The sequence below is a fragment of the Silurus meridionalis genome, chromosome 4 (genome assembly GCF_014805685.1).
Source record: "Silurus meridionalis isolate SWU-2019-XX chromosome 4, ASM1480568v1, whole genome shotgun sequence".
NCBI lineage: Eukaryota > Metazoa > Chordata > Actinopteri > Siluriformes > Siluridae > Silurus > Silurus meridionalis.
The window spans coordinates 2465098-2490292 of NC_060887.1; the positions used below are offsets into that span (position 1 = coordinate 2465098).

General features: G+C 39.5%; 1 protein-coding gene and 2 long non-coding RNA genes across 4 annotated transcripts in view; 2 read left to right on the top strand and 1 right to left on the bottom strand.

Annotated features, from left to right (window-relative positions):
* LOC124384641 (eukaryotic translation initiation factor 4 gamma 3-like) overlaps positions 1 to 25195 on the bottom strand; it is a 271327-nt gene that overhangs the window by 125699 nt on the left and 120433 nt on the right. The window lies entirely within an intron of this gene.
* LOC124384707 lies at positions 1597 to 2802 on the top strand. The gene is made up of 3 exons (XR_006925504.1): positions 1597 to 1796; positions 2321 to 2412; positions 2688 to 2802. It is a non-coding gene; the product is annotated as an uncharacterized LOC124384707 (long non-coding RNA).
* LOC124384788 lies at positions 15397 to 17272 on the top strand. Its single transcript, XR_006925604.1, has 3 exons — positions 15397 to 15452; positions 16463 to 16570; positions 17112 to 17272. It is a non-coding gene; the product is annotated as an uncharacterized LOC124384788 (long non-coding RNA).

Sequence of the window (25195 nt, forward strand, 5' to 3'; positions counted from 1 at the left end):
TCTCATGATCTGATGGGAAACATTTAAGTAAAAGGATGTTCTGATTTGCATATTCATTAGTTTTTGTTTACTAGGTAGACTTTTTCTTAAAGCGTTCGAGTTTCACTCACACGATTAGGACTGCGTGTGAGTGCAACAAACTGACTCACTAGCCCAGGACCTCAGAGTTCCTTTGTACTCGGCACAAAACAACTACGAATAAAGGTCTTGAATCCAAGGTTGCTTGTTTTACTGTTTAATCATGATTTTTGAATAAAAACAAAACAAAAACTTAGGATCTTTACCTTTCTAAACAAATAAACTGTGTAGTTCTGTGTAGTTCTGTGTAGGTCAAAAGACTGTGTTGCTCCTAAGTCCAGTGGCTTCTGACTGTTTTGCAGGGTTCTATCTCTGTTATACCAAATCTTACAGCCAATCAAATTACGTTATAATAGAACTCTTTAAAATGGCTTCAACACTGCGGCTATCGATTATTTTATTGATTACGAATTCTACCCAATATTATAAGTACCTTTTCTTTATTAAAGAGAAATATGAAATATACAAGAGAAAGTAAGACAGATCAAGTCATTTGTTCCGTTTTTAGAAACATTTACATTTTAAATTGCTGAAATTGCAGACAAGAATATTTGTGAAAACTAAACCCATTGAGTGCATTTAATTGCGATATTGCGAAGAACGGCTGCGATAGAGAAACTAGCGCTAGAGCCACATCCGGAGCATCAGGTGAGTCTGTAGTGAATGTAGTCTGTGTCCTTTTCAGCTCTCTCCTGTGTTCATGTTGTGAAAAAATTCAAAGCAGGTTGTGATTGTAGGTGTTGTTCTTGAAACTTAATTCAGTTTAATGCATGAGCATTTTTAGTCATGACACATCATGTCTCTTGTGTTTCAGTAAAACTCGACGCAGTGCCAGACTCGACTACAAACAAGCTGCGCTATCAGAGGAGGAAATGGAGAAACGCTCTAAATCCATTATTGAGGAGTTTCTACACATAAATGATTACAAAGTAATGATCTCATGCAGTGTCTTATGATCACATTTAGTTGAATACACATCGGTTATTATCTTGTTACTGCGTCACATAATCGTGGTGGGTTCGTGTGCAGGAGGTCTCGCATTGCGTGGAGGAACTGGACCAGGGCGAGATGCTGGACGTTTTTGTTCGGGTGGGTGTGGAGACCACGCTGGAGCGAAACCAGATCACACGTGACCACGTGGGTCATCTGTTCCATCAGCTGCTGCAGGCTGGGATCCTCTCCACATCTCAGTTTTTTAAAGGGTGAGTGACATTCCTGCACCACACAGCTCCGTCTCCCACTGGCGCCAGAGACACTACTGTCTGCGTCATGAGATGTCCACAGCTTGATGACATATTTACACCCAATGGGGTTATTGTTAGCATTATTATGAATACGCTTGCTTTTACATTTGGTCATTTTCAGAGAATTTTATAAGAGAATCAGAATCCTTTAATAAGACTTTTGTCTGTTTTTTTTGCTCTCTTTTCCCCCATTTTCTTACCTATCCTTGTTTACACAGGTTCTCAGAAACCCTCGAGATAGCAGATGATATGGCGATTGACATGAGCTGTGAGATCTTCTATAGATTATGACTGAAAAAAGGAAAGTGTTTTGTCATACTAGTTGAAAAAGGTTATTTTTTGTTCAAGTCATTGCTGTGTTTTTCTTCACTTTAGAGCCAAAAGGAAGTGGAGGCCTTATGGAGGGACTCTAAACTGAGCTGGGCTGATTTTCTTCCTGAAACCGTGGATGGGAACAACTTCATTACTGAGCAGGTGAGCTGTTGGCTGCACACTAGATTTAGACTCCACTAGAAGATCTGGACCAAACAGGATCCAGTGGGCAGTAGATTTTCTACTACTTGAGTAATAATAATAGAAGAGCTGAGTAAAAGTGACAGCATAGTTATTTTATGAAATCATTTCACTTGAAAATTTATTTGAAATATTATTGTTTATGTCTGATCTAATCGCTTAGCTCGGCATATTTTTGGCTGGTTGTTACAGAGGGCTTTTGAAAATGTGCAATAATCAATATGGGTTAAAACTCATACTGTGATCAATTTCATTTGTTAGTATAAGAACATTGTCAGTGAACTCAAATGGCAGCTCGTCTGATCAGAAAAGAGAAAAGTGTTTGTGTTTGTGGTGTAAAAAGCAGTGTGTTGGTTGGGTAGACTTGATGCAGTTTTATTTCTAAACCAGCACAAATGCTGCCTTTAAGAAGAACATCTTCAGAGGGTTTTTTCTCGTCCTGGTATCATAAGTGTAGATAAACATAGGTTGTGTTTAATTGACAGCCCTGATGAAGTCTGATGACCTGAAGAGGGTGGAGCTGAGACTTCAGACAGCAGACGGACTTCTGAGGAGGAACATCAGCACCACATGAGAGGTTAGAGGTCACCAACATGTAATTAATCCTGGAGGAATTAAGTGTGATTAGAGAGATAGTGATTTAAATGTGTGTGTGTGTGTGTGTGTGTGTGTGTGTGTGTGTGTGTGTGTGTGTACTGAAAAATTTATTTAATTTGTTTGTTGTGTGAATTGCCAATTTATTATTATTTATTTGTATATTGTATTTATGTATTTATTTGTAAATGTATTTACTGTAAACTCGTATTAAAGATAAAGTAAGTGCAGATTGTTGTTATTTATTTATCTTTTTAGGTGGCAGCAGGTTGGGGCACTATGCCGGCTGTGTGTCTGCCTTTGAGCACAGGTGAGAACTCGTTCGAGTTGCAAACGGTAGAGTTGGAGATGGAGGCTTTGGAGAAACAGGCAAAGCATGTTAAACTTTTAAACTTTTTTTTTTTCTATAAACTTCATAAAGGTCTCTTTCTCATGGTGAAGTCATGAACACTGACCTTAACTGAGGCAAGTGAGGCTGCAGTTCTTTGGATGTTGTTATGGGGTCTTTTGTGACCTCTTGGATGAGTGGTCTCTGTGCTCTTGGGGTAATTTTGGTCAGCCGGTCACTCCTGGGAAGGTTCTCCACTGTTGCCATGTGTGAATAATTTCCCTCACTGTAGTTCACTGGAGTCCCAAAGCTTTAGAAATGTCTTTATAACCTTTTCCAGACTGATAGATCTCCATTACCTTCTTTTTTCATTTGTTTCTGAATTTCTTTGGATCTTAGCATGATGTCTAGCTTTTGAGGATCTTTTGGTCGACTTCACTTTGTCAGGCAGGTCCTATTTAAGAGATTTCTTGATTGTGAACAGGTGTGGCAGTAATCAGGCCTGTGTGTGGTGAGAGAAATTGAACTCAGGTGTGATGAACCACAGTTTTAACAGGGGGGCAAACACTTTTTCACACAGGGCCATGTAGATTTGGATTTTGTTTCCCCTCAATAATAAAAACCTTCATTTAAAATCTGCATGTCGTGTTCACTTGTGTATCTTTTACTAATATTTAAATTAGTTTGATGATCTGAAACATTAAAGTGTGACAAACATGCAAATAATTATACACAGTGGTGTGAAAAAGTGTTTGCCCCCTTCCTGATTTCATACTACTACAAAAGTTGTACTTGATATACAATGCTATTTTTTTCTTTCTTTGTCTTCCAACAGTCATTTAGTTGAATCTTCTGAGGAGAAGTGGGTTCCACACACCAGCCATCAACCAGAAAAGAGGTTCAAGCAGTCTCCATACTCAGCACCTGTTTCAGCTCTACCAGTAAGAGTGAGAGACAGAAAATCCCAGTCTTCACTGGTTGTATCCCCCAACACACCTGAAGAGAGGTGGAATCAGGATTTTACACCCCAGCCAGTCTGTAGACGATCTGTCATGGCACTTGTCCAGCACTGTTTAGATATCTCCTAAAAAAAAACAACATCTGAGCATGTGGGAAAATTCAGTCCACAAACCCTCAAACCATCACCAACAAGCTTCTGAAAAAAGCTCCTCGAGGCCTCATCACTGGCTGAGAGAAGAGGATGTGCTGTTTGTAGAATGGAAGGAGAAAAGGAAGCTCCAGATGTGCTCCATAATTCACAGAGGCACTGAAGGAAGCATTGTGCTACTTTTATTTTCATTACTTTCTTCTTCTACTGTTTTTCTAATGTTCAAATACCAGTCTTATGCTTATTGTGTGAATGTTATTATTCCCAGTACATTTGGTTATCAGGCTGCTTTTCCTCAAACAGACGGAGGGAGAAAAGGACTACACACAGTCTCAGAATAATGTTTATAGGAATCTCCTTTTTATTGTATTTTCTTCAAAGTTAAAATATAAACTCAGTACACATGTGACTTTTAACCTGTCACTATTCTGGATTGTTTCAGGACCGAATTCATGTATTTATATATAAAAATAATGTTTTATGACGTACACATTTTTTTCTAAGGAACTTCAGCATCTTTGCATGATGTAAAGCCCAAAGTGTGTTCTTTTAAAAGAGATGTAAATTGTGTATGTAGCACACTGTTGTCAGGAACTTTTACCATTGAAAGTCAGGAAGGTCATTTTCAGCTGTGAGGCCCAAAAGTGGGGCTGAAACCGAACAGGGTTCAAGAAACCGGGTTTATTTTCATATAAGTAACAGTATTTAGTTCAGTAAACTTAAGTTCATTTAAAGATTAATAAAACTCATCTGAAGCATATAGTTTAACAATAAATACAATAAACAGCATGTGTAAAATACTCACATACAGGTTTTATTATAATCCCAAATTAAACTGGAATTTTTTTTTTTTTCAACTTCTGCCTCCTTATAGTTGAGGGGAAAAAGTAGCTTTAAATGCAACACTCGTTTAAAACAAAACCAATATTGAAACATTTATTCCAGCTCATAAATCCTATAAAACATGCAGCATTAAACATGAACTTCCAGCAGATGAACATCTCATAATACTGTCTGGAAGTGAGAAATGTACAGGTTGTTTTTACTCCATACACATGAACTTACTTTGATCAGAAACACAATCATACTCCAAATCAATTAATCAATAAAGTCAATAAAAGAATCCCAAACTGCTGTGTGTCTTGTCCTCGCTATTAATGACGTCATTAGAGCTCCACTACTTCTAATTACCTGCTGTGACAGTGAGCTCTAATACACATCACACTGCCACCTACTGGTCATTTATGATTCTGCAACATTCATAGAGTCACTCCGGTCAACTTCCGGTTCTCAACTCGGATTCACTCGCTTTATACACAGTTTACAGCCGTTTTTATCTTATTTATGACTGTAATATCGCTCTTCTCTCAGGAACAACAGAAAAGCTGTGAAGACATGATATTTTATCCGCTCTTTACCTCTGTAATGTGCGCATGCGCATAGTGTCAGGTTAAGAGAGACCTGGTTACGTCACAGACGGAGGTTGGGGCATCTCCCTGTGACGTCACAGTAAGGTAACGTCTATAATTGGGAACGCGTCTCTGTTTCTCTCATTTCCGAGGTTTTGCTTGTGAGTAAAGAGGCATAAACATGGAGCTCTTCAGAAGGTTTAGAGATTTTTCAAACCAGAAGATCGAAGAAAACTAAGCAGATTGCTGAAATGAAGGAGAAGCTGGAGCACATGGAGAAAGTAGAGAAAGACTTGGATGCATTTTCTCTTCTAATGTTAGAGAAGATAACAGAAGAGAAAGAAGAGAAAGCCATTCTGCTACAGACGGTGCAAAAGCTGGAGGCTACTTTGGCTTCTGAGCGAAAGCAGCAGGAACAGGACATAACTGAGAGAAGCCAGAGCTGGGCGAGAGAACAAAAACAACTGGAGGAACGTGTTGCTCAGCTTGAGTTTATTTTGGATCAGACCACCATGAAGCTCCAGTCTTCCTTGAAAATCAATGAGGAACTGGAGAAAACTGTAGAAGGTGAGAGAGAGAGCTGGAGGAGAGAACAAAAACGACTGGAGGAACATGTTGCTCAGCTTAAGCTCACTTTGGAACAGACCACCATGGAGCTCCAGGATACTCAGAATCACTGTGAGAAAATAAAAAATAGTGCAGAGCAGGAGAGAGATCATTTGATCAGAGAGAAAGAGCGACTGGAGGAACGTGTTGCTCAGTTTGAGCCTACGTTGGATTTTAAAGAAAACAGGAGGATGAAAGAGAGAAAACTAAACTTGACATAGAGGAGAGGAACAACTTACAGCTTCAGACCAACAGGGGGCTCCAGGATACCCAGAATCTCTGTGAGGAAGAAAAGAAGACTTCAGAGAATAAAACAGATCATTATATGAGAGTCCGAGAGCGATGGGAGGAAATTGTTGCTCAGCTGAGACAAGAAAACATTCAAAAGAAAAGGAGAAATAGAAAAAAGAAGGCGACAAGAGAAACAGAGAGTCTGAACATGCCTTTTCCTCTTTCTGTTTCTCTTATGGCTATTTATGATAGTTTTACACTTATAGTCAATAGTATAAAGCTGAGTGTAAAGCTATTGTATCTTGTAGATCGTCTCGTCTTTTGATCATTTTTTATTTCTGTCTTGTCAAATCTTTTTTTTAATCTTTTTTTAAATCTTGATTTTAATCTTTTACTACAAAGAGTCACAATAAACACTAATAACAACCATTATTTTTGTCTTCCTTACAAGCGTATGACCTCCTCATGGATTCTTCCACTTAGTTTATATCGCTCTTGTGGGGCAGGGGGCTGTGGCTCAGGGTCATAATGCTGAGGGGGAGGGAGGTCAGGAGGAGAGGAAACTGGTCCTCAGTGCCACATTGTGCAAAACACCACACACCCTGATAATCTTACACACTTTTTCCGGGTGGTATAGAAGTCTTCCACCTGAGACATCCAGAGCTCCACATCTGCATTTCTGGAGGTGAGGAGCATCTGAGGGGTGAAGCCTCTGTCACCTGTCATATTATAGACTACATCAGGACAATGTTTACAATTTCTACATGTTGTTAAAGTCACCAAGAAGCCAGTCATCACTTCCTGCAGCTGCATAGATCACATAGATCCAGGAGCACAGCTGTAGGAATCTAAATCAGCTTATTATTCAGTCATCATCATGGGCCGAGAAATCATCATGGTCCCTGGAGACTCTTTCTCTCCTTAATCTTCCATTGGCGTAATCCTCCAGCAGTGCCATCATGCAGCATTACACACGGGGGTCACCACAGCATTTATATGTTTACAGTAATTACACTGATCATTAACACCTTGGCAAAATCAGCATGAATTAGTGGCATCACCACCAGTGATACAATTTGAAGATGAAAATGTGACATGTGAACACGTTTCTTCATGCCAGTTTTGTCATGAACATCATTATAGTTAGGACTGAAAATGAGAACATAAAGAGAGTAACGACTGTGTGAGAGCGTAATGGCTGCATTTCCAGATTTATTGAAGGAAAATATGTCGTTATTTACACTGTGTTCTGCAGTTATCTAATGGTAGGGGATTTGATGTTCTCCTGTATTCCATGCAGTCGGGCATCTCCTCCTCCTGCGCTCCCGTAGTGGAATGTGATGGTGAGACGCCGCTGATTACAAATTTAGAGTGAATTTTTATTTAACATTTGAGTTGGATTTTATAAGAAGGTGTTTATGAAACAACTATCACTCAGTACAAACCCAAATAACCTGCAGGATTTCATCTTCATGATCACAACACTTCAAACAAAACATCTACAGTACATACAGGATTCAGGGCCATTTTCGATATTTATATGTTACAGTAATTTTGTATTATTTATATTAGGAGTCTTTAACGACTCTGTGCATATGTTTAAAAATGACCATGTTACTGTGTGTACAATGATACTAATTGTGTTCATGTATTACAAACACTTTATTAGGAGCACCTATATATTCATATACACTGTGTGTGTGTGTGTGTGTGTGTGTGTGTGTGTGTGTGTGTGTGTGTGTGTGTGTGATTATTTGTACAAAGAGTTCCGTCTCATCACTTTCATTATTTTAGATCAAACATGTGCACTACTACTATCAGGTAAAATACAATGTCCTCGTAGGAAAAAAACACCAAAAACAAAGTGTCCAAAAAACTTACGACCCCCAGGCTGAAATAGTCCATGCAGAAACAAAACAGAGTAAGAACAGGAGCTTTGAGGGTTGGGATTTGGACTGTAGTTTATGTTAACAGTCTGCTACACTGACTCAGGACTACAGTTTGTATCTGATCATCACTTCACCTCAACATCATTTAGCTGTAATAAATGGACATTCAGTGAAACCCAGATGAGGACGGGTTCCCTCTGGTTCCTCTAAAGGTTTCTTCCTTATGCCGTCTCGGGGAGTTTGTTGGGTGACATCACAGTAGAGATGTCTATAAGTCAGAATGTGTCTTTGTTTCTCATTTCTCAGGTTTGTGCAGTTTTAGGAAAATAAGGGGAAAAATGTAGAGGTGTCATGAGTATGAACTGGAAGAGATATTCGAGGTGGAAAATAGAGACGCATATGAGGACCAATAGTCACTCCAGAAAACAGATATATGCCATGGCCGGTAAAAATTGGTGACCATGTACACCAGGCAAAGTGTGTCGGCCGGAAGGAAAAGATAGGAAAATATAATGTAAAATAAAAATAGTAAAATAAGCAAACAGCATGCAGGCAACATGCCTTAACTATACTCAAACAGCATATGCACATATTTTCAAAACACAAGTAGAAACGTAGGTGAAAAAAATCATATAAAAATATATATAAATATAAAAATGAGAAGAGTAATAGGTTAATAGGCACAACACATCGTCAGATAATAAAGAAGGTAGGAGAATAGTTGCAAGAATTTGTATAAGAGGTACACTGTCCAAAACACACAGGAAGTAAGCATGAGAGAGCATGAGCTTAAGATGCAGGCAGGATGAGAGTAAGACAGGAAATGTTATATAAAGAAGTATTATGGCATAAGAAATATATTTTAAGAAGATTTTAAGTAAAACTAAGTAAAAGACGAGAGCTATGAAAATTAGGAAAAGCATTTGGAGAAAAGTGCTGGTGTGTTAAAACTAAAGCCCTGGTTTGTAAAACTAGTAAAAAACACGTTTTATACAAAGTCTACACAAAACAAAACAAAGGATGATTTACAGACATAGGAAAAAAAACCCAGACGAGATTTTTAGAAAAGTGCACGATCAGGGGATGTTTTTTAAGACAAGGTCTCCATCAAGAGATATTTTTGTACATGTAAATTAGAATCGTATGGAGGTGAACGAGGCCTCCTGGATATGGGTGGAATTTTACTAAGAATAGGTAGAAACACACCAGAAAACACGTAAGCAAAAGGTGGGATATGCAAAGCCCCGTAAAATCAATGATGTACGTAAATTGTGAGGGAGGAGACATTAGACACAATATGTACATTTTACTAGGTGTGAGATATAAAAATAAGGATTGTTTATATCAAATTCACTCGCATGTGAAAGCTGACGGGTGTCATTGCTGTCAGGATGATTCTCTCCGAGAGCTCCATGGGACGGGTCTGAAGTGACTGCAATAAAGCTGATTTTCTCCTTCTCATTCGTGACTGGAAGATGTCTTCATTTGGTTTGTTTATGTATTATTTTAAGTTTTTGTAACTTATTGGTAAATGATTAGTGAACAGCTAAAACTAATTTGAGTATTGAGCCACAATTGTTATGTTTATTCGGACATGGGGTCTGAGTTACGAGACCCTGACCACTGTACTGTAACTCAGTGTCAGGATGTTACTGATCTTCTTATCGCCTCGGCATCATGGTGGAGTCTCCTGTCATCAGAGAGTCTTTACCATGAGGTGCCGTGTAGAACATCCAGTGGTCAGTATGAGAGAATTGATTAACAGAATATAAGATTTTTTTCTCCAAAGTTTAAATAACATTGGATTTTTTTTCCATTTTTTGAATTTTAACTTCATTCATTTTTTCATTCATGTATTTTTGCTCTTGTTGTGAAGTGAAGTTTGTGTCATTGCTGCTACACTGTGCATCTGAACGATCACGACTCAAATCTCACAATAAACTTTAGGGTTTTATCACATTTTCTACTTTCATTCATCTGATTGTCTCCCCAGTGTCCAACTGCTCCATGGCTTTGTGTATCAGTCACCTCACAACTATAGCAAAGAGTTTTTATTATTGAGCGAGTAAATTCCAAGTGATTCAGTGCTTATGCTCAGAGACTGACCTGATTTTTTTCAACTACTGCTGAATGTTTGTTTACATTCACAATATTCATTATTATATGCACATTATATTCCACATGGATCGTGCAGTACAGTGTACAAGTTGTTAATAACATTCTTGTGTATGTTTCTATTTTCTTTATAGTGATTAATCTGTAGGATAAATCATATAAATGTGGAAATCTTCATATAATAATAATCATAAAATGTATAATTTTAGAATATAAAAGTATGTTTAAATGTAGACCTTTAGGTACTAAAGCACCCTATTGCAATAAAGTATTATTATGAATTATATTATTATTATTATTATTATTATTATTATTATTATTATAATGACAAACTGTGTTTATAAAATGAACATGAAATAAGGCTGTAATACTGCACTGTATTTAACTGTCTGAAACAGATTTATTCTAGTTTTAAACATATTGATAGTCATTTTTATTTATTTTTTGTTGTATTTTGATGTTTCTCAATTTCATTTCAGTAAATTATGACTTTATGTTTTTAATTTATTACCCAGTAAAAGCCTTGATATTTATAAATGTGTATTTAAAACACAGATATTTAAAAAAGAATAATACATCAAAAGATCTAATATCTACCAAACAACAAAAATCACTCAGTGTTGAATTGAGGTTTTTGGACATTTATTCCAGCTCATAAATCCTATAAAACATGCAGCATTAAACATGAACTTCCAGCAGATGAACATCTCATAATACTGTCTGGAAGTGAGAAATGTACAGGTTGTTTTTACTCCATACACATGAACTTACTTTGATCAGAAACACAATCATACTCCAAATCAATTAATCAATAAAGTCAATAAAAGAATCCCAAACTGCTGTGTGTCTTGTCCTCGCTATTAATGACGTCATTAGAGCTCCACTACTTCTAATTACCTGCTGTGACAGTGAGCTCTAATACACATCACACTGCCACCTACTGGTCATTTATGATTCTGCAACATTCATAGAGTCACTCCGGTCAACTTCCGGTTCTCAACTCGGATTCACTCGCTTTATACACAGTTTACAGCCGTTTTTATCTTATTTATGACTGTAATATCGCTCTTCTCTCAGGAACAACAGAAAAGCTGTGAAGACATGATATTTTATCCGCTCTTTACCTCTGTAATGTGCGCATGCGCATAGTGTCAGGTTAAGAGAGACCGGGTTACGTCACAGACGGAGGGCGGGGCATCTCTCTGTGACGTCACAGTAAGGCAACCTCTATAATTGGGAACGCTCTCTGTTTCTCTCATTTCCGAGGTTTTTGCTTGTGAGTAAAGAGGCATAAACATGGAGCTCTTCAGAAGGTTGAGAGAGTTTTTTCAAACCAGAAGAACAAAGAAAACTAAGCAGATTGCTGAAATGAAGGAGAAGCTGGAGCACATGGAGAAAGTAGAGAAAGACTTGGATGCATTTTCTCTTCTAATGATAGAGAAGATAACAGAAGAGAAAGAAGAGAAAGCCATTCTGCTACAGACGGTGCAAAAGCTGGAGGCTACTTTGGCTTCTGAGCGAAAGCAGCAGGAACAGGACATAACTGAGAGAAGCCAGAGCTGGGCGAGAGAACAAAAACAACTGGAGGAACGTGTTGCTCAGCTTGAGTTTATTTTGGATCAGACCACCATGGAGCTCCAGTCTTCCTGAAAATGCATGAGGAACTGGAGAAAACTGTAGAATGTGAGAGAGAGAGCTGGACGAGAGAACAAAAACAACTGGAGGAACATGTTGCTCAGCTTGAGGTCACTTTGGAACAGACCACCATGGAGCTCCAGGATACTCAGAATCACTGTGAGAAAGTAAAAATAGTGCAGAGCAGGAGAGAGATCATTTGATCAGAGAGAAAGAGCGACTGGAGGAACGTGTTGCTCAGTTTGAGCCCACGTTGGACTTTAAAGAAAAACAAGAGGACGAAGAGAGAAAACTAAACTTGACATAGAGGAGAGGAACAACTTACAGCTTCAGACCAACAGGGGGCTCCAGGATACCCAGAATCTCTGTGAGGAAGAAAAGAAGACTTCAGAGAATAAAACAGATCATTATATGAGAGTCCGAGAGCGATGGGAGGAAATTGTTGCTCAGCTGAGACAAGAAAACACTCAAAAGAAAAGGAGAAATAGAAAAAGAAGAAGAAGACAAGAGAAACAGAGAGTCTGAACACTTTTACTACAGCGAGACACAATAAACACTATTAAATTAATAAAGATTTTGAATTTCAATCATGTCTAATGTCTCTTCATCACAGAGAGCATTCAATGATGGCATTTTTTTTCTTGAAATCCACTTTAGTAAAGTCAGTGATGTTTGATGTCCTTAAAGAAAAGAATTTGACAGAAACTGAAGTTGAGGTATTTTCTTGCAGCTTTAGTGCTTTGTTCATTTTGAGCTCTGAAAGCAATATAGCTGACAGTTAATGTGGGGCAGAACCTGATTCACTTAAACATCTGTACTTTATAATTAATCACATGGATTGGCACAAGAAAGTGGATGATCTTTCAGCAGTTATTCTGACAGGGTTAACACTGGATTCACCTCACAACACCTGAACACTACTGCTGGATGGAGCAGCGGGTGCGTGCACGAGCGGCGGTTGGTGAATGGAGGGTGGAGCCGGGGGGAAACGAGCGGTGAGAAGCAGATCTGTGGCTGATGGGACTAATCAGTGTGCTCTGTTTTAGTGACTGGTGATGAGGAGAAAAAGGAGGAAGACACTGAGCAGAGCTGAGCACGTGTGTATGTGTGTGTGTGTGTGTGTGTGTGTGTGTGTGTGTGTGTGTGTGCGTGTGTGTGTGTGTGTGTGTGTGTGCGTGTGTGTGTGTGATGTAAAGTGTTTCAGTAAATGTACTTTACTGTACTTGAGTAACTATAAGTGACTTCCTGTCTGATGAACTGTTCTGTATTGGTCCTGTTTACTTCAATAGTAAGGAATGTAGACCTGAGATCCTGATTATTGGTCTTTTATTACCCATAAGGCAGTGGTTTTTAACCTTTTTTGAGGCGTGACTCATTGTTTACATGAAGAAAACACAGTGCATGTAGGGGTACGGTCTCAGGAGCCCTGCAGTAAGTGTGCTGTGTGCATGTGATTGATGAATGTGCAGGTAGAAATTCAACTGAAACTGCATTCAATCTGGTTGATTATCAAGCAAGTTATTTTTTAACTACATTTAAGTTCCCTGTTATAGGATAACTTGCAATTCTGTAAATTCCAACTTTATTTCCATTAATTCCTGTTAATACCTAAATATTCCTGATAATTCATATGTGAAGTTTCCAGTCTTGAAAATTCCTGCAACCACATTCCTAGGAAATACATGAGCTGTTCCTTGGTCTTGGGCACAGGGATATTTTGCCTGCCTTTTTTTTTCTTTTAAGTTTTACATTGTTCTGATATCAGATGCCCCAAGAAATTGCAGTTTAGACACAGAAGCTTTGTGTATGTGAGGATCCTCTATAATTATTTGGAGAAAGAGTCTGGTGTCATTATGCCATGGCTTGGGAAGTCGGGATGTTGTTAATAAATGTGAACTGATTTAATGTCATACAGTGTGTCTGTGTTCTACATTACAGTGGGGTCTGAGGTTCGGTTCCCAGCGTGTTGTTTCCTTACATTTTTTTATCCAGGGCCCAAAATCTTTCCACTGATCTCTCACACATTTAGAAAGTGATCTATGCAGAGCTGAACATCTCACCATGAATGGTGAACAACCTCATGCATAATTTTCTTTTTCCCCCTCTTCTTATTGTTTAAATTTTTATTTAAGAATACAATACAATACAATACAATACAATACAATACAGGTGTGAATCTACCTGTCATGAGGAGTGTATTGGAGAGTGTATTTGTAAATTATCTGCTAGGTGGCAGTAGTGGACACTCACTGGTAAGCTGTAGAACAGGGGTCACCTACGGTGGCCGAGAAGTGCAAAACAGATTAACAAATCCGAAAACAAAATAACAAATCCGAAAACAAATTAACAAATCCGAAAACACAAGTCAGACAAACTGGAAAATGTAGGTATAGTTTGTGAATGTAAACTTACCGATCATTGGACAAGACACCTGTCAGTCAAGATATACAGGTGAATGACAGGTGTCTTGTCCAACCATTGATAAGTTTACATTCACAAACGATACCTACCTTTTCCGGGTTGTCTGACTTGTCGCTGTGTTTTCGGATTTGTTAATGTGTTTCGTGCAACGATTCAGACAAACCGGAAAAGGTAGGTATAGTTTTGTTTCCTTTGCAGACTTTCCTGAAGCCCCTAAATTAATAATGGTCATAGTGACATTGGTAACATTGCATTAATGTTATAATATCTGATAGCCATTAGAGGGCACTCTCGTGCTGCATGTGGGTGTGTTTGCAGTGTGCAGAGTAAACGAGTAAAAAACGCTGTGCAGTCATGTCTCCGGTTCTTTCTGCGCATGCTCCGAACTTAATGGTATAATATGTGTTTTATAGCATAATGATGCAAACAACAGTATTTACATTCATCACATTACTGTGCTGGAAAACAATATAAATTAAATAAAAAAGAAGAAAAAGTGTAGAAGAAGAAAAGCAGGACAAAGACAGAGGTAATGTGATGTAATGAATGGTGATGATCATATGAATAAACTCAGTTTAGTAAAAGTTTGTGAACAAACTTTATATTGGTCCAGTTTTTAAAGTTTATTCTAAAAGTTATAAATAGTGTAATAAGTGGAAAAGAAATATGAGTCAGTTCATGTCACACAGATTTATTAGTTTTTTTTTCTCAATCTTAATTCAGTGTCATTACAAAATAGGTTTAAATTTGTAGAGATTTTATTTGGACAAACATATCAGACAAAAGAAATCAGCAACATATATTGGTCATCGTGTATCAGTCGACCTCTAGGTGTGAGTTTAAATGATATGCTCAGTTGTATGTATGAGATAATTGTAGTCTCTGTCTCTCAGAGAGACAGAGACTGTCTGGACGGTGAGACGCCACTAAGCGTTAATATTATAATAATTACACTGATCTATTAGAGACGCTTATCAGAAAAGTCCAAATCAAATCCACTCACAAGTGCAGCAGATTCATGTGATGTGAAATAATGTCCTAATGGCAGCAGCATTATACAGTCATATATATATTTCTATAAAAGAGCTCTGATACGGATTTCAGTCATTAAGAAGAACATCTTCAGAGGGGTTTTTTCTCGTCCTGGTATCATAAGTGTAGATAAACATAGGTTGTGTTTAATTGACAGCCCTGATGAAGTCTGATGACCTGAAGAGGGTGGAGCTGAGACTTCAGACAGCAGACGGACTTCTGAGGAGGAACATCAGCACCACACGAGAGGTTAGAGGTCACCCAACCTGTAATTCATCCTGGAGGAATTAAGTGTGATTAGAGAGATAGCGATTTAAATGTGTTAATGCAGCTGTGTGTGTGTGTGTGTGTGTGTGTGTGTGTGTGTGTGTGTGTGTGTGTATCAGGTGAGTGTACAGTTCAGTGAAGTGCTGATACACCTTCAGGACAGACTTCTGTCTTCAGAAGTAATACTGTAAAAAAGTAATACTGTAACGCATTACTTTTAAAAATAAAGTAACTCCGTTACCGTTACCGTATGGTAACTTTTATAAAATGAATGAATTTGGGCTGAAGTGTAGACTACAGTCTGACCTGTTTACAGCAGAGACACATTGTAGGATTGGAGGATGAACCACTGTAAACAGGAAGAAGACGCACTGTGGGCGTGTCTCCGTTTATTCAGGTCTGTGCGGCAGTAATGGCGAGTCGAGGCGAGAGCAAGACGAGTTTCTCAAAGTGGAAATATGCTCATTATTTCACTTTAGTTGAGTATAAAGACAAAAACTTTTTAGTCTAATGTAAGCTGTGTCTTTCTGGTTTGAAGCTCGTATCTACTGCGATAGCAACACCTCCAGAAACTCCATGCCTGAGGAGCTAGAAGCTAGAAGCTAACCCGGTGTTCTGTTCTACATTGTTGATAGTTTTCATACTTCAGCTGTGAAAGGAACATTTTTAAGAGCTCAACACAACAGCTTTTATGATGCAGAATCCACTTTAGTGTTTGATTGTGAATATATTATTCAGCTTGTTTTGTTATTTATTTCAGAAATGCTTGTGATATATTCAGTTTGTGCTGCTCTGACTTTAATAAAATAGTGTTTAAAAATGACTTTGTGTTTAAGTCAGTTTTGTGTTTGTAGATCATAACACATAAAAGGGCATTAATGAGAACATTAAAGAAGATTCTTTAAAAAAGTAACTAAAAAGTTAGTTTTAACAGTAACGCATTACTTTTTGAATGAATTAACTGGTAACTGTAACTAGTCACTATTTCTTAGTAACCAGCACAACACTGGGCACGAGTTTGTCCATCTTTTATTCTCCAGGAGTTCAACTGTAGTCCACGGCACGTATATTTTCTGGAATTAGACTTTGAGAAAACTCAGGTAAAATTTACTACATGACCACCCACATGAACCACAATAGACTTGTGCATATTTTCCTGTATTTTATTGTCTATTATGGTGTTGTTCTGGTTGTTGTTCTGATCTTTGGTGATCATGATGTACTAATATACTGCAGCACTTCATGTGTTACTGTCTTTTACAATCAACTGCATTAACATAAAGAACAGATCATTAGAAAGAACTTTTTTGTGTATGATATTGTGTATTCATGTATTTTTCCGCATGGTAGTTGTACATTGCATCACTTTTCAAGCTACTATCTCTTATTATATGTTACGTTAACGACATAAACAACAACAGATTCATGTATTTTAAAAACTAAATTCTCATACGTGCATTACATTTACATTAATGTGTTTTTTCCTGAGCTCATCAGTGCAGTATGTTGCATCACTTTCATGCTGTCGTCTATTATGATGTACAATATTACAAACAACAGCAGCAGATTCATAGATCTTTAAAGAAACTGTTGTACATGCATTACGCTACTGTGTTTGTTTGTTTGTGTTTGTCACACAAGGCTTTAGAGGACGACGAGTGGATGTCTCGTCTGCAGCGGTAGAGGACGATGAGTGTACGTCTCGTCTGCGGCGGTAGAGGACGATGAGTGTACGTCTCGTCTGCAGCGGTAGAGGACGATGAGTGTACGTCTCGTCTGCAGCGGTAGAGGACGATGAGTGTACGTCTCGTCTGCAGCGGTAGAGGACGATGAGTGTACGTCTCGTCTGCGGCGGTAGAGGACGATGAGTGGACATCTCGTCTGCGGCTGTAGAGGACGATGAGTGGACGTCTCGTCTGCGGCACTGGGGTTTGGCTCTGAAGCTGGAAACACACCTGTGTTTTATAAGGTATGTGCAGACAAAAAATGTGTATGAGAACATGATTAAACACAGGTACCATAACCTAAAGGTCTTTATTTGTACAGAGTGAGAAATGTCAAGTGCAGGTCCACGACCAGTCAAAACTTTTCGGTGGACCACAGAAACGTCTTTGTGGATTCCACCCTCCTAAAGTGTTCATTTCAGACTTTCAGGTGATCATCTCTTTCATGTCACGTCACTGTGGACCTGCACAACTATATTTGTGACCACACTCATGTGCTTTAAATGTCCTCTGCTGTGGGATGCAGAAATAATTGTTGCAATATTTATTTACAAAATCTCAATAAAGTGATGTTTATGTAACAAAATGCACTGGAAGAAAGACAGACAGGCAAAAGTTCACCAAGCAGAGCTTCTTTATTTTCTTTCGTTTTCACCCTGGCGTTTTCCTTTCCAGTGCTCACACCAGGGTTCACCCACACACTCGTGGTTCGGGACGCCTTTCCCTCTTGATGTTCGCCGGTGGTCCCTCCCTCACGCTTTCTCACTTTAGCGCCCGCCAGAGTTTCCTCACACACCGGCACAACTTTTCTTTGCGTCCACCAGAGTTCACCCGAGTCTGCGCTTATTTCCCCTTTTTGTTCTCGTGTCTCTCCTTTTTATTGGCGTCACCAGACTGAAACATAGCTCTGAGTAGTCTCATCAGCTGCAGGTGTTTCTTACCGCTCGTGCCGTCCGGCTCCGCCTCCACTCGCGCACCGCTGCTACAGTTTACATCCCTAATCATATAGAACAATATCTGCTTTATCTATTCCTATTTCTCATCCAGTGATTAAATAGTGGAAGCACTGAGATCAGTGTAAAAGACTTTGGTTTTTGCTCAAGTGTGTTAAAGTGTGTTATATTTATAGATCTTCATTTCACTTCACTTCTGCCCTCAGACTCTCACTAGTGTACAGAGATGATTGTGGATTAAACATATTCATCCGTATCCGGTCCTTCATCTGCATCCAGTCCTGCTGTTTCTCTCAGTTCTGCTCCTTTAATTATTTCTTGCTGGTGTTTTGAGCGACTCATTTTACTGTTTATTTGTGTGGATTTACTACTATTATAATCTATAGTTATTTATGATTAGGTTGTTGTTTTAATCATTGTATTTGATTATATCTATTGTTAAATAATCTTTATTAATATATACATCGTTTTGTAATATTTGTATTTGTGTGTGTTTGCATCTATTATAATTTATCATTTGATATTTTTGTAGCATTTTCAGTAATTAAAAATAAAATGTTTTATCATTCATAAAACAGTGACTCATGAATTATTCTGTGAACCTGCTGAACCCATTATCATTATTATTATTATTATCATTATTATTATTATTATTATTATTATTATTATTATTATTATTATGTAGAATGTAAATAAACAAATACAAAACATGTGCTATATAATAAACTTTTGTTAAAAATGGTAAAGGTTAAATAAGTACATTAAGAAAATCAATATACATCCATTTTATGCCCCTTTATAGGAAAAATTAGTCAAATCATATAGATATTAATTAACATGAGTGACAAGTGATGTATTTTCATTCACATCATCAGTATTTTTGTGCACTATTGGGGGATTTATATACATTGATCTGCCAAAAACCATAACAAATGTCCATCATCTATCCATTTCCTCTTTCTTTTTCCTCTATTCCCTTCTTCCCCTTCTTTTCCCCTCTTCCCACCCCTTAACAGACTATTGATCTCCAGCTTCACACAGCTCACATCCTCAACTCTCAGTCTCACACCTAGACACTCCTATAAACTTTCCCTTTCATTCTTGCAGATACCCCTCTACCACAAATCACTCCTGTCACTCTTCTCCACCCACTCCACCCTGCCTGCACTCTTTTCTTTACTTCTCTAACACACTCTCCATTACTTTGCACTGTTGACCCCAGGTACCTGAACTCCTCCACCTTTTCCACCTCTTCTCCCTGCAACCGCATCACTCCACTGCCCTCCCTCTCATTCACACACATGTACTCTGTCTTACTCCTACTGACTCTCATTCCCCTTCTCTCCAACGCATATGTCCACCTCTCCAGGCTCTTCTCAACCTGCTCCCTACTCTCACCACAAATCACAATATCATCCGCAAACATCATAGTCCAGGGAGACTCCTGTCTGACCTCGTCCGTCAACCTGTCCATCACCACTACAAACAGGAAAGGGCTCAGGGCCGATCCTTGATGCAGTCCAACCTTCACCCTGAACCAGTCTGTCGTACCAACTGCACACTTCACCGCCATCACACTGTCCTCATACATGTCCTGCACCACCCTCACATACTTCTCTGACACACCTGACTTCCTCATACAATACCATAACTCCTCTCTTGTCACTCTGTCGTACACTTTCTCTAAATCCACAAATACACAATGCAATTCCTTCTGTCCTTCTCTATACATCTCCATCAACATCCTCAAAGAAAATAAGGCATCTGTGGTGCTCTTCCTCGGCATGAAACCATACTGTTGCTCACAGATGGTCACCTCTTCTCTCAGCCTGGCTTCCACTACTCTTTCCCATAACTTCATGGTGTGACTGATCAACTTAATTCCCCTGTAGTTACTGCAAGACTGCACATCTCCTTTATGCTTAAAGATCGGTACCAGCACACTTCTTCTCTATTCCTCAGGCATCTTCTCACCTTCCAAAATCCTGTTAAACAACCTGGTCAAAAACTCCACTGCCATCTCTCCTAAACATCTCCACGCTTCTACCGGTATGTCATCTGGTCCAACCGACTTTCCACTCTTCATCCTCTTAATCGCTGCTCTCACTTCCTCCTTACTAATCCTATCTACATCCTGCTTCACCATCTCCACATCGTCCAACCTTCTCTCTCTGATTTTCCTCATTCATCAGCTGCTCAAAATACTCCCTCCACCTTCTCAACACACTCTCCTCACTAGTCAACACATTTCCCTCTACATCCTTTACTGCTCTAACTTGAAGTACATCCTTCCCAGCTCGGTCCCTCTGCCTGGCCAATCGGTATAAATCCTTTTCTCTTTCCTTAATGTCCAATCTCTTATACAGCTCCTCATATGCCTTTTCCTTGGCTTTCGCCACATCCCTCTTTACCTGCTGCCGCATCTCCTTGTAATCCTGCCTACTTTTCTCATCACTCTGTCTATCCCACTTCTGTTTTGCCAACCTCTTTCTCCTTATGCTCTCCTGCACTTCCTCATTCCACCACCACGTCTCCTTGTCTTGCTTTCTATTTCCAGATGTCACACCAAGTACTTTTCTAGCTGCCTCCCTCATCACTCCTGCAGTAGTTGCCCAATCATCCAACACCTCTTCAACACCACCGAGCCCCTGTCTGACCTCTTCCCTGAACCTTACACTACACTCTTCCTCCTTCAGTTTCCACCATCTTATTCTTCATTCAGTCCTCACTCTCCTCCTCTTCTTCTTCACCTCCAAAACCATCCTACAGACCACCATCCGATGCTGTCTAGCTACACTGTCCCCTGCCAACACCTTACAGTCTGCAATCTCCTTCAGGTTGCATCTCCTGCATAGCACATAGTCCACCTGTGTGCACCTTCCTCCACTCTTATACGTCACCCTATGATCCTCCTTCTTCTTAAAATAAGTGTTCACCACTGCCATTTCCATCCTTTTAGCAAAATCTACCACCATCTGCCCTTCCACATTCCTCTCCTTAAAACCACACTACCCATTACCTCCTCATCACCTCTGTTCCCTTCACCTACATGCCCATTAAAGTCTGCCCCAATCACCAATCGTTCTTTCCTAGGTACACCATCTACCACTTCATCTAATTCACTCCAGAATTTTTCCTTCTCCTCCATCTCACAGCCAACTTGTGGAGCATAAGCACTGATGACATTTATCATCATCCCTTCAACTTCCATCTTCACAATCATCACCGTATCAGAAACTCTCTTCACCTCCACTACACTCTTACTGTACTCTTCCTTCAGAATCACCCCTACACCATTTCTCTTTCCATCCACACCATGATAAAACAGTTTAAATCCACCTCCAATGTTCCTGCTCTTACTCCCTTTCCACTTGGTCTCCTGAACACACAGCATATCTACCTTTCTCCTCTCCATCATATCAGCTACATCTCTCCCTTTAACCGTCATAGTACCAACATTTAAAGTACCAACCCGAACCTCCACTCTCCTACACTGCTCCTTTCCTGCCGTCTCTGTAGACGTCTTCCTCCTCTCCTCCTCCTCCTCCTTCGCCAACAGTAGCCCAATTTCCACGGTACCCTGTCGGCTAACGATACCTGTGGCGGTCGTTGTTAACCCGGGCCTCGACCGATCCGGTATGAAATTTTCATTTGTGATCCGCATATTTGATTTGGCACATGTTTTACGCTGGATGCCCTTCCTAACGCAACCCTCCCCATTTACCCGGGCTTGGGACCGGCACTAAGAGTGCACTGGCTTGTGCATCCATAATGGCTGGGTTAAATAATTATGGTAGAATATTGTACATTATTTATGTCATGCGGGAAACGGAGGCGGAAGCCAAAGTAACAGCAAATAAAGTTTTATTTAAACAAAAGGGCGAAGACAAAACACAAATACTTGCTGTGAAAGGATTATTCCAGTGGCCCACAATAGTCCAGAGTCTGAGGAATAATCCGATTGAGGAAATCCGGGAAAAAGGAAAGTAATATCCACGGTGCGCCTGGAAAGAGTCCACGCGGAGCGAGAGCGCGAGAGTCCGGGTCGAACTGCACGTAGCGGGAAACGCATGCGCGCGCACATAAGGCAATATGAACACACAGGAACATGCAATAAAGGAGCCGGAGTGTGGGGGAATGTGGGGTTTATATCGGCGGTGTGATGAGTGAGTGAATATGCCTCAGGTGTTCTCAATGAAGCCCGATGAGGAGCTCCTTGTGGGCGGGGCACATGAGAGAAGGAGCAGGGCGTTCCCCGAAGCACCAAAGGGGGCGTGGCAGGGGGATTCCTGACAATTTAGTAGAAGACATGAAAAGTAAAAAGTAATTATTTAGTGACATTAGCTAGCTAAGATTAGCTTTTATAGTTTAGCTTTTTATATAAATCCATCATATGTATTTAATAATTAGTATAGAATCTATTAGATACAATGAAGTAGCTTAATTTAACCTATTTAGCCCATATTTTAATCAAACTCATGTAACCTGTTTACTCCAAGTAAAATGAACATAATATACTAATAAATAGAGTAGAATAGGGTCAGACTGGGACTACAATTTTAATAATCCTTGCAGCCGTGGCATGTTTTATCTGTTGTGGAATTCCTTGTCATTGTTTAGACAATACGTACAGCTCCCAGTGTATAAAATTACAGGTAAAGAGTCTTCTACAGAAAACATCTCCACAGATATGGATCAAAACATCTATGTGGATTTGGATGGAGGGATTATGGCCCTAGTCAATGAGAAAAAATGACTGTAACAAACGTTTTCTTATAACTAAATGCACTAAACTCTTTCTACACTTCAATTCTGATCCTTTGATTATATCGTATATAAATCATGTTGTTGTTGTGTGTATTTTATTCTGTGTGCAGGAACATGGCAGCTGGTGAACAAAGGTGACTTCTGCAAGGTATGCGCCTGCATCAACGCACGTGTTTGTACATCGAAGCATGTGCTGAGGGGTATCGCTCAAATTTGTCAACTTTAGAGATACCTGCGATGCTTGTTTTTTCCTTGTTCTTCAAAAGCACTGCCTGTGGTGCCTGGAGCAGCCCACCTGTCCTTTAGGTAAACGGTGCCATAATTTACCCCGTAAATGGTTCAGGTTTCCTCCAAAAAAGGACGAATTCGTTTGGGAAACTGATGTGGACCGGTTCAGACCGGTGATGGACATTCTGCACCACGCTGACATGTTCTCCCAGATGGAATGTGGCTAGATTCCATCCAGAACTCTGTCTATGATCTTCCTGCAGGACTTCAGCTGATCACCTGTATCTATCATGTGCGTGGGGCTATTACCCTTGTCCAATCGTTTGGAGTTCCTGCCCGCTCGCTGGTTGCTCCGAGAACTCACGGATTTCTCTTTACGGAATTCGTCATGCAAAGCACCTTTGTAACGTACTACACCATCACCTTCTGTGGCTATGTTCTATGGACAACTGAACCAGCGAAACATCGTGATTGGAATTGTCATCCTATCCTTTGTCGCAAATGTCACACAATCGGAACAGACTGTTCCCCTGCCGCACTGGATCAGACGACTATTAACCATTCCAGTAAAAAAAGAAAAAGAGAGAAAAAAGGCAAGTGAGTCTGGACATCAAGGACAGGAACTGAAAGCTAAACCTCTCCATGTCCAATAATAATTAATAAAATCAATAAAAATCTAAAATAATAAATCACGTGTTTATTGAAGTGTTCAACATCATTTAAATTCTGATTCTAAATCAGTGTTTCTCAACTGGAGGATGCTTTTAAACTAAATAATTAAAATCCACATGATAAACTTTTGGGAAAATGTGACAAAAGTAAAATTGCACAATTATTAAAAGATGAAGTTAAACCATGATTTTTGTCTTCCTTACAAACGGCGTATGACCTCCTCATGGATTCTTGCATCTTGTTTATATCTCTCTTGTGGGGCAGGGGGCTGTGGCTCGGGGTCATAATGCTGAGGGGGAGGGAGGTCAGGAGGGAGAGGGAAACTGGTCCTCAGTGCCACATTGTGCAAAACACCACACACCCTGATAATCTTACACACTTTTTCCGGGTGGTATAGAAGTCTTCCACCTGAGACATCCAGAGCTCCACATCTGCATTTCAGGAGGTGAGGAGCATCTGAGGGGTGAAGCCTCTGTCACCTGTCATATTATAGACTACATCAGGACAATGTTTACAATTTCTACATGTTGTTAAAGTCACCAAGAAGCCAGTCATCACGTCCTGCAGCTGCCTGTAGTCTGTTCCCTACACTGCTATGTGTCAGGATAAAGGAATCATGTGCTGAAGCAGGTCAGTGTGCCACAGTGAAGGGAAACCTGATGTATCGACTACCCACCTTAATAATAACATCCAAAATGACAGGCATTATGACACTCAGGGGCAGATACCAGACCTATAGCATGAGATTTAATAGAATTATATTATATCTAAAGAAGGTCTTTGTGAAAAAGTTAATTATATATAATATTTATATAAAGTATTTCCCTGTCTGCCATTTCCCACTAGAAACAACCTGTTGTCATTAACCCCAGAGTGGTGAGGACCTGTATTTGGACGGGGATGGCATGGTTCTGGTGTGTTTCCCTCTGTAGTACTGGACCCAATTCAGCACATAGATCCAGGAGCACAGCTGTAGGAATCTAAATCAGCTTATTAGCCAGTCATCATCATGGGCCAAGAAATCATCATGGTCCCTGGAGATTTTCTCTTCTTAATCTTCCATTGGCACCACAGCATTTATGATTTATTCCAGCTCATTATGGAAAGATAAAATCAACTGATATTTGGTCCTGTGGCATGAACATAAAAGCAATAATAGCTACAGAAAAGCTCCTGCTTCCCTCTGTAGCGGTATTTAAATCCCATTTAAAATGCTTTCAGTGATTCTACATTCTGTTTATATGAAGTGTTTCAACAGTTTGCATGTTAATTGGCTGTATGGTGCATTTAAGTGCATGTGAACTATGTGAATTTATGAACCACATCTGGCTGGAAAAGACAAGTGTCCAAATACTTTTGACCACACAGTGTGTATCAGCTG